This window comes from Gymnoscopelus microlampas (assembly GCF_963454915.1).
Source record: "Gymnoscopelus microlampas genome assembly, chromosome: 2".
Classification (NCBI taxonomy): domain Eukaryota; kingdom Metazoa; phylum Chordata; class Actinopteri; order Myctophiformes; family Myctophidae; genus Gymnoscopelus; species Gymnoscopelus microlampas.
In genome coordinates, this window is record NC_139939.1 from 17,503,212 (window position 1) to 17,512,174 (window position 8,963).

The following is an 8,963-nucleotide window of genomic DNA, read 5'->3' on the forward strand; positions in this document are numbered from 1 at the left end:
CTTAAGTAAAATGTCTGTGCACTTCTTCCACCATGAAACACAGTTGTGTTTAAAGAAATAATTGCTTTTCAATTCATCCTAAGGACTCATTCCCTTATTTTCTATGTTTACAAAAAATAAAAATAACATTCACTTTTAAATGCATTCACCCTTCCCCTTAGGCCGTGTGGTGACCCACCAAAAAGTGCCTAGAAAATGAATTTCGTTCCCACGTCTTGGATCTACTTTTTCAATGCATTTTTGCATAGACAATACCCTTGTGGACTTTGGGTTAAAATGTCTCCGCACAAAATCCTGCAGTATTTTTTTACAAGCCAGAAATGTATATAACAGTGAATAACCAAAAAACGAAAATCTTATGCTGCTGTTTTTGCTTGTAAAATGTGTTATATTGTTTTTGGCAACACAAAATCTTTCTCAAATGTCATAAATACATGTACCTAACACCTGAAACAAGTATCGGTGCCTTAGTATACTCATATTTGAAATGTAGAAAGAAAAAGCTTCTACTGAAGTGATTGGCGCCCAGCACAATGAAACATACACATACAGTAGTACATTTAGCTAAAAGCTTATATTTCATACATAGAAAATGTCACAACTTACTGTACTGTGTACTGAAAGGTAGGAAAAAAAGCAGCACTCCTTGGCCCAAAATGGCTGAGAATCAGCCCCCTAGATTGGAATAATGCCAAAAATGGACTAGACTAAAATAAATACACTAAAGCTCGAAATTATTACAACACATGGTATAAAATATTTATTAAAATACCACAGTGTGTCACAGCATGTGTCATTTGTACATCAACCCTCCCACCCACCCACAAGATCAGGCCTTCTGTGTCACTCACAGAGAAATGTTGGTTGACAGTGCAACGGCAGCAAAATAGTATACAAATATGACAAAATATGAAAGTGCAGACTGCATCTCCTCTGGATGACCACTGATCACACCATTCATGGATTTGGGGCACCAACTTGACTCATTGAGTATGTCTTGCAGCCTTGCATCACCAAACCTTTTTCCTAAAATACCTAGGAAGGACATGTATGTATGTTCAGAGATGTTGCACTTGGTAGGGCAGTGAAAAACCAGCTGGGGGAAATCAGGGGTCAACCTCCGCTTCAATTTATCCTGCCTGCAACATAAAATGTTAGGGAAAGATGAGCACAAGTGTATAGATAAAGATGTATTCACAATGATAGCCAATTTAGTTTAAATATACTCTCATAGACTTGTTTGTGATGGAATACATCTATAATATACTTTTCAGCATAAATGTTTTTGTTTTGTTTCCCAGAACTGTCAAAGACACACATGGTATTTGAGTTACCTGTAGTTTGAAGCATCAAGGTCCTCATGCTTCTCCACTGTGTTTACGAACATCCTTCGTAGATGGTTTATTTTCAGCACCTCTTGGTCAACTATAAGCCATGGCGGATGACTCTCTCACAGAAGATCTTGTAGCGGTCAGCGAAGGGTGGTTCATTTCCCCACACACACACACACACACACACACACACACACACACACACACACACACACACACACACACACACACACACACAGATTTTAACCATTTATTTATGTCCACATAAAGGAGAAACATACAGGGACACAAATATTATACTGTAGGTGCAGTAAGGTTACATTCACATAATCCTGGCATATGTCTTCACAATACAATAAACATGTCACTCAGTACTCTATATGGGTATAAGTAACACCGTCTCCGCCATATATGGCGGCTGCTAATTACAGACAGCACAATACTTTGCCAACCTTTTTGCCTCCTTTTTGGGCATCCCAAGTTGTTGAAACCCTCTAACAGCCAGTATGTGGGTATGTCCTATAGGCTGCCAAATATAAAAACAAATAGGCTGCACCTAATAGCCCAGCTCTGAGATGGTATGTAGGAGTGGTTGGTATTTAATGATCTTGGTCATAAAGGCTTCCTCTAGGCTAGAGTCAAAGGTGCAGGCTATCTAATACAGACACTTACCAGATGTTGTGATTGATAAAGAGTCCAGGGAAGTGTGACACTTCCCTGGACTCTTTATCAATCACAACATCTGGTGTATTAGCTGTTAACGATGTAAAGATGTCTGAGTTAAAACAGAGATGGAACATGGATGAAATGACACGGGAATGTTTAAAATACAGTAATAGCACCCATACAATCATAAAATGACAAATCAATATTTGACAGTCCAATATTGACACGCATGTTTTGTTTACAATCTCTTACTTGGCCATATTGCCAATTAGCTTATGGGCTTTATCAGCACTGGTGAGATGCAGTGGTGGACATTCACTTGAGTACTGTATGTTTTTTTAGTACCTGTACTTTCAGTGGTGTAAAGTAACTAAGTACATTTACTCAAGTAGGCTACTGTACTCAAGTAGAATTTTGAGTTAGTTTTACTTTCACGTGTTGTGAGCTTGTAGATATGCTATTTTCAATAGATTTTTTTCATGTGATAACATAAAAAATGATTTCAGTCTCATGTTAAAATGTGTCTCCCCCCAAATAAATCTATTGAAAATAGCAGATCTACAAGCTCACAACGCGTTACATACTTACGCCTAGTAACCTCATTCATACTTTAAAATGTTCATCTTACTGTGGACATGTCTGCCTGAAAAGGAATCTTTGAAATGTTGCATAGTTTTAGAATTTTACTCCTTTAAAAGTTCAGAGATTTATAATGGAGACGGATGGAAGGTTTTGGGACCTCAAAAAAACACTTTCACCCAGAAACTCCATTCACAGTTCAAAAATCCCCCCTTACTGTGGACATGCATCCTTGAGATGTTTTACTTTGAAATGATTTGTAGTTTTTGAAATATTTTACTTTAAGCGCCCAATGCATTGTCAATGGCAATGGATATTTAAAGGGAAAAGGGTACAAACTTTCCCAGGCTAAGTTAACAGAACAAGTCAGAACCTCTGTGGTGCAGTGGTTTAGATACAGGACAAGCGACCAGAAGGTTACCAGTTCAAATCCAACCAGGACAGGTTTCCAACCAATACCTGACTCTTGCACCTTTATCTGATCTTTCAGTGAAGAGCGTGTAAGAGACCATAAAAAGTATGTACCATGGTGGAGCAGTGGTTAAGATTCAGGCCTTGCATACTGAAGGTCCTGAGTTCAAATCCCGTAAGGACATCTTTCTAACTTTTACCTGGGGCTTTTACCTTTATATAATCTTTCAGAAAATTCCGCGCCAGTCAATAGAACAGGTAAGGACCTCTGTGGTGCAGTGGTTTAGATACAGGACTTGCAACCAGAAGGTTCCCGGTCCAAATCCAACTGCCCTTACTTTTTTTTTCTTTCCCAAGACTCAAGACCCAAAAGAGTCTTGAGTCAAACCAATTACTCCCGCGGAGACATCAAATTTCTCTTTTGGGCCTTGAGTCTTGACTCAAGGCCCAAAAGAGAAATTTGATGTCTCCGCGGGAGTAATTGGTTCGACTCAAGACCCAAAAGAAGGTGAACTAACTGTAAAGATTCAAAATGTCATATATAGAATAGAAACCCCATTCAAACTTTAAAATGTTCATCCTAATATGGACATTTTTGCCTGAAAAGGGATCTTTGAAATGTTTCATTGTTTTAAAAGTTCAGAGATTTATAATGGAGGTCGATGGAAGATTTTGGGACCTCAAAAAAACACTTTCACGAGAAACAGGGCTGCCAACACTCCTGGATCCCGCATGAGTCTCCTGACACTCTTCTGGATCGTCATTTCTTCTGGTTTTATACTGGATTGGGTATCAAACTGACAAACTCCCAAAATTCACCTGGGGGAGGACCCCCAGACCCCCCGGTTTGGGGGTGTGGTCAGTGCATGCCATCATACAGAGATATTAACTTTTAAGTAATGGATGGTTATTATTAAAGATGGGCCTTACACTTTGTAGTGACCAAAAAAGTCACTACAAAGTACTACCAATCAACTCTAAATTGCCTGAAACGTACTCCTAAGAGGTTTTTGGGGGGACGATTTTGGCCTCCACACTTAGTGATTTGGATTTAACTTTCGTTTCGGTAGTGACAAACTTTCGTTTCGGTAGTGACACAATGGTGACATTTTTTTTTACTAAGTCCACAGCTCGATGAATTTTAGGGACAAAAAAAAAGTCACTATAAAGTACTACCAATCAACTCTAAATTGCCTGAAATGTACTCCTAAGAGGTTTTTGGGGGGACGATTTTGGCCTCCACACTTAGTGATTTTTTCGGATTTAACTTTCGTTTCGGTAGTAACAAACGGTAGCACTTTACAATAATGACCCGTTATAAAGCATTTATAAACGTTTATAAGTAGTATGTAGACTATTAACAAATCATTAACAACCTGTTTGTTGACATTCGTAAATGATTACTAAAACCTTTATAACTACAGTTACAAATCATTTATAAAGTATTAGTAAGTAGTGAACTATTCATGAATAAGCCATTTATATACATCTGTAAAAGATTATTAAATCATTTGTAACGACCCATTCTAAAGCATCTATAAATGTTTATAAGCAGTTTGTAGACTATTAACAAATCATTAACAACCTGTTTATTGACATTCGTAAATGATTACTAAAACCTTTATAACTACGGTTACAAATCATCTATAAAGGTATTTTATGACTATTCATGAATAAGACATGTATAATACATCTGTAAATGATTATTAAATCATTTGTAACTGATGTTACATAATATATACAAGCTATTGGTAGCTTGTTCATGTTTAACATATGCTTTGTTAAACATTCCTAAAGTATCTATAAATCCTTAATACATGTTATTATGTGCCCTATAGTAAAGTGAAGACAGTTCATCATTTACAACTGTCTGTTAATGTGTTTGTTCATGTTTAACATGCTTTGTAAAACATTCTTAAAATATCTAAGACTATGCATTATTATACTCTACCAGGAAGGCTGTACTTGTTAGCCATCTGTTAGCTCAATGGGTTGAGACGCAGTATTCATGATCCAGAGGCCATGAGTTCAAATCCCATTGATGTCTTTCCTATGATTCTTTCCTTTGCAGACTGGCTTCCAGAAGATCAACTGAAAAATACCAGGAAGGCTTTACTTGTCAGCCATCTGTTAGCTCAATGGGTTGAGACGCAGTATTCATGATCCAGAGACCATGAGTTCAAATCCCATTGATGTCTTTCCTATGATTCTTTCCTTTGCAGACTGGCTTCCAGAAGATCAACTGAAAACTACCAGGAAGGCTGTACTTGTCAGCCATCTGTTAGCTCAATGGGTTGAGACGCAGTATTCATGATCCAGAGGCCATGAGTTCAAATCCCACTGGTGTCTTTACTGTGATGCTTTCCTTTGCAGACTAACTTCTAGAAAAACAAGTTAAAACCACCAGGAAACCTGTAACTCTCAGCCAACAGCTTAGCTCAACTGGTAGAGCGTCTGTCCAATAACATGACTTGACTTGACTTGAGTGGGTTCGATTCCCACTCGAGTCAAGTGTCCCCGGTAACTTGGGGCAACGGATAAATTGACTGATATCCTTAGTGATGCTTCCCTTTGCAGACTAACTTCTAGAAAAACAAGTTAAAACCACCAGGAAACCTGTAACTCTCAGCCTACAGCATAGCTCAACTGGTAGAACGTCTGTCCAATAACATGACTTGACTTGACATTAGTGGGTTCGATTCCCACTCGAGTCAAGTGTCCCCGGTATCTTGGGGCAACGGATAAATTGACTGATATCCTTAGTGATGCTTCCCTTTGCAGACTAACTTCTAGAAAACAAGTTAAAACCACCAGGAAACCTGTAACTCTCAGCCAACAGCATAGCTCGACAGGTAGAGCGTCTGTCCAATAACATGACTTGACTTGACTTGACTTGTGTGGGTTCGATTCCCACTCGAGTCAAGTGTCCCAGGTAACTTGGGGCAACGGATAAATTGACTGATATCCGTAGAATAACTTGTAGGAGTGTGCTGGTTCAAATCCTCACCACCTTAGTAACTGAAACCGAATCGGATATCAGTCAATTTATCCGCTGCTCCAATTTACCGGGGACTTGACGTTAGTGGGAATCGAACCCAGGACCGCTCGGTCCTGGGTTGGACTGGATTTGAACCAGCACACTTCTACAAGTTATTCTACGGATATCAGTCAATTTATCCGTTGCCCCAAGTTACCGGGGACACTTGCCTCGAGTGGGAATCGAACCCACTCAAGTCAAGTCAAGTCATGTTATTGGACAGACGCTCTACCAGTTGAGCTATGCTGTTGGCTGAGAGTTACAGGTTTCCTGGTGGTTTTAACTTGTTTTTCTAGAAGTTATTCTGCAAAGGGAAGCATCACGAAGAATATCAGTCAATTTATCCGTTGCCCCAAGTTACCGGGGACACATGACTCGGAGTGGGAATCGAACCCACTCAAGGAAAGAATCATAGGAAAGACATCAATGGGATTTGAACTCATGGCCTCTGGATCATGTATACTGCGTCACAACCCATTGAGCTAACAGTTGGATTACAAATATAGCCTTCCTGGTAGTTTTCAGTTGATCTTCTGGAAGCCAGTTTGCAAAGGAAAGAATCATAGGAATGACATCAGTGGGATTTGAACTCATGGCCTCTGGATCATGAATACTGCGTCTCAACCCATTGAGCTAACAGATGGCTGACAAGTACAGCCTTCCTGGTAGTTTTCAGTTGATCTTCTGGAAGCCAGTCTGCAAAGAAAAGAATCATAGGAAAGACATCAATGGGATTTGAACTCATGGCCTCTGGATCATGAATACTGCGTCTCAACCCATTGAGCTAACAGATGGCTGACAAATACAGCCTTCCTGGTAGAGTATAATAATGCATAGTCTTAGATATTTTAGGAATGTTTTACAAAGCATGTTAAACATGAACAAACACATTAACAGACAGTTGTAAATGATGAACTGTCTTCACTTTACTATAGGGCACATAATAACATGTATTAAGGATTTATAGATACTTTAGGAATGTTTAACAAAGCATATGTTAAACATGAACAAGCTACCAATAGCTTGTATATATTATGTAACATCAGTTACAAATGATTTAATAATCATTTACAGATGTATTATACATGTCTTATTCATGAATAGTCATAAAATACCTTTATAGATGATTTGTAACCGTAGTTTTAAAGGTTTTAGTAATCATTTACGAATGTCAATAAACAGGTTGTTAATGATTTGTTAATAGTCTACAAACTGCTTATAAACGTTTAGATGCTTTAGAATGGGTCGTTACAAATGATTTAATAATCTTTTACAGATGTATATAAATGGCTTATTCATGAACAGTTCACTATTTTTTTATAAATGATTTGTAACTATAGTTATAAAGGTTTTAGTAATCATTTACGAATGTCAACAAACAGGTTGTTAATGATTTGTTAATAGTCTACAAACTACTTATAAACGTTTATAAATGCTTTATAACGGGTCATTATTGTAAAGTGCTACCTAACAAACTTTCGTTTCGGTAGTGACACAATGGTGAAAAAAAAATGTACTAAGTCCAGAGCTCGATGAATGTTAGGGACCAAAAAAAAAGGCACTACAAAGTACTACCAATCAACTCTAAATTGCCTGAAACATACTCCTAACAGGTTTTTGGGGGGACGATTTTGGCCTCCACACTTAGTGATTTTTGGGGATTTAACTTTCGTTTCGGTAGTGACCAACTTTCGTTTTGGTATAGTGACCCAATGGGGAAAAAATAAATGTACTAAGTCCAGAGCTCGATGAATGTTAGGGACCAAAAAAAGTCACTACAAATGGTACTACCAATTAACTCTAAATTGCCTGAAACGTACTCCTAACAGGTTTTTGGGGGGACGATTTTGGCCTCCACACTTAGTGATATTTTGGGATTTAACTTTCGTTTCGGTAAAATAAATTTTACCGAAACGAAAATTACCAATCAACTCTAAATTGCTTGAAACGTACTCCTAACAGGTTTTTGGGGGGACGATTTTTGCCTCCACACTTAGTGATTTTTTGGGATTTAACTTTCGTTTCGGTAGTGACCAACTTTCGTTTCGGTAGTGACCCAATGGTGTAAAAAATAAATGTACTAAGTCCAGAGCTCGATGAATGTTAGGGACCAAAAAAAGTCACTACAAATGGTACTACCAATCAACTCTAAATTGCCTGAAACGTACTCCTAACAGGTTTTTGGGGGGACGATTTTGGCCTCCACACTTAATGATTTTTTGGGATTTAACTTTCGTTTCGGTAAAATACATTTTACCAAAACGAAAATTACCAATCAACTCTAAATTGCCTGAAACGTACTCCTAACAGGTTTTTGGGGGGACGATTTTGGCCTCCACACTTAGTGATTTTTTGGGATTTAACTTTCGTTTCGGTAAAATAAATTTTACCGAAACGAAAATTACCAATCAACTCTAAATTGCCTGAAACGTACTCCTAAGAGGTTTTTGGGGGGACGATTTTGGCCTCCACACTTAGTGATTTTTTCGGATTTAACTTTCGTTTCGGTAGTGACAAATTTTCTTTTCGGTAGTGACACAATGGTGATTTTTTTTTTTACTAAGTCCAGAGCTCGATGAATGTTAGGGACAAAAAAAAAAAGTCACTACAAAGTACTACCAATCAACTCTAAATTGCCTGAAACGTATTCCTAAGAGGTTTTTGGGGGGACGATTTTGGCCTCCACACTTAGTGATTTTTTCGGATTTAACTTTCGTTTCGGTAGTGACAAACTTTCGTTTCGGTAGTGACACAATGGTGAAATTTTTTTTTTACTAAGTCCAGAGCTCCATGAATGTTAGGGACCAAAAAAAAAAGTCACTACAAAGTACTACCAATCAACTCTAAATTGCCTGAAACGTATTCCTAAGAGGTTTTTTGGGGGTCGATTTTGGCCTCCACACTTAGTGATTTTTTCGGATTTAACTTTCGTTTCGGTA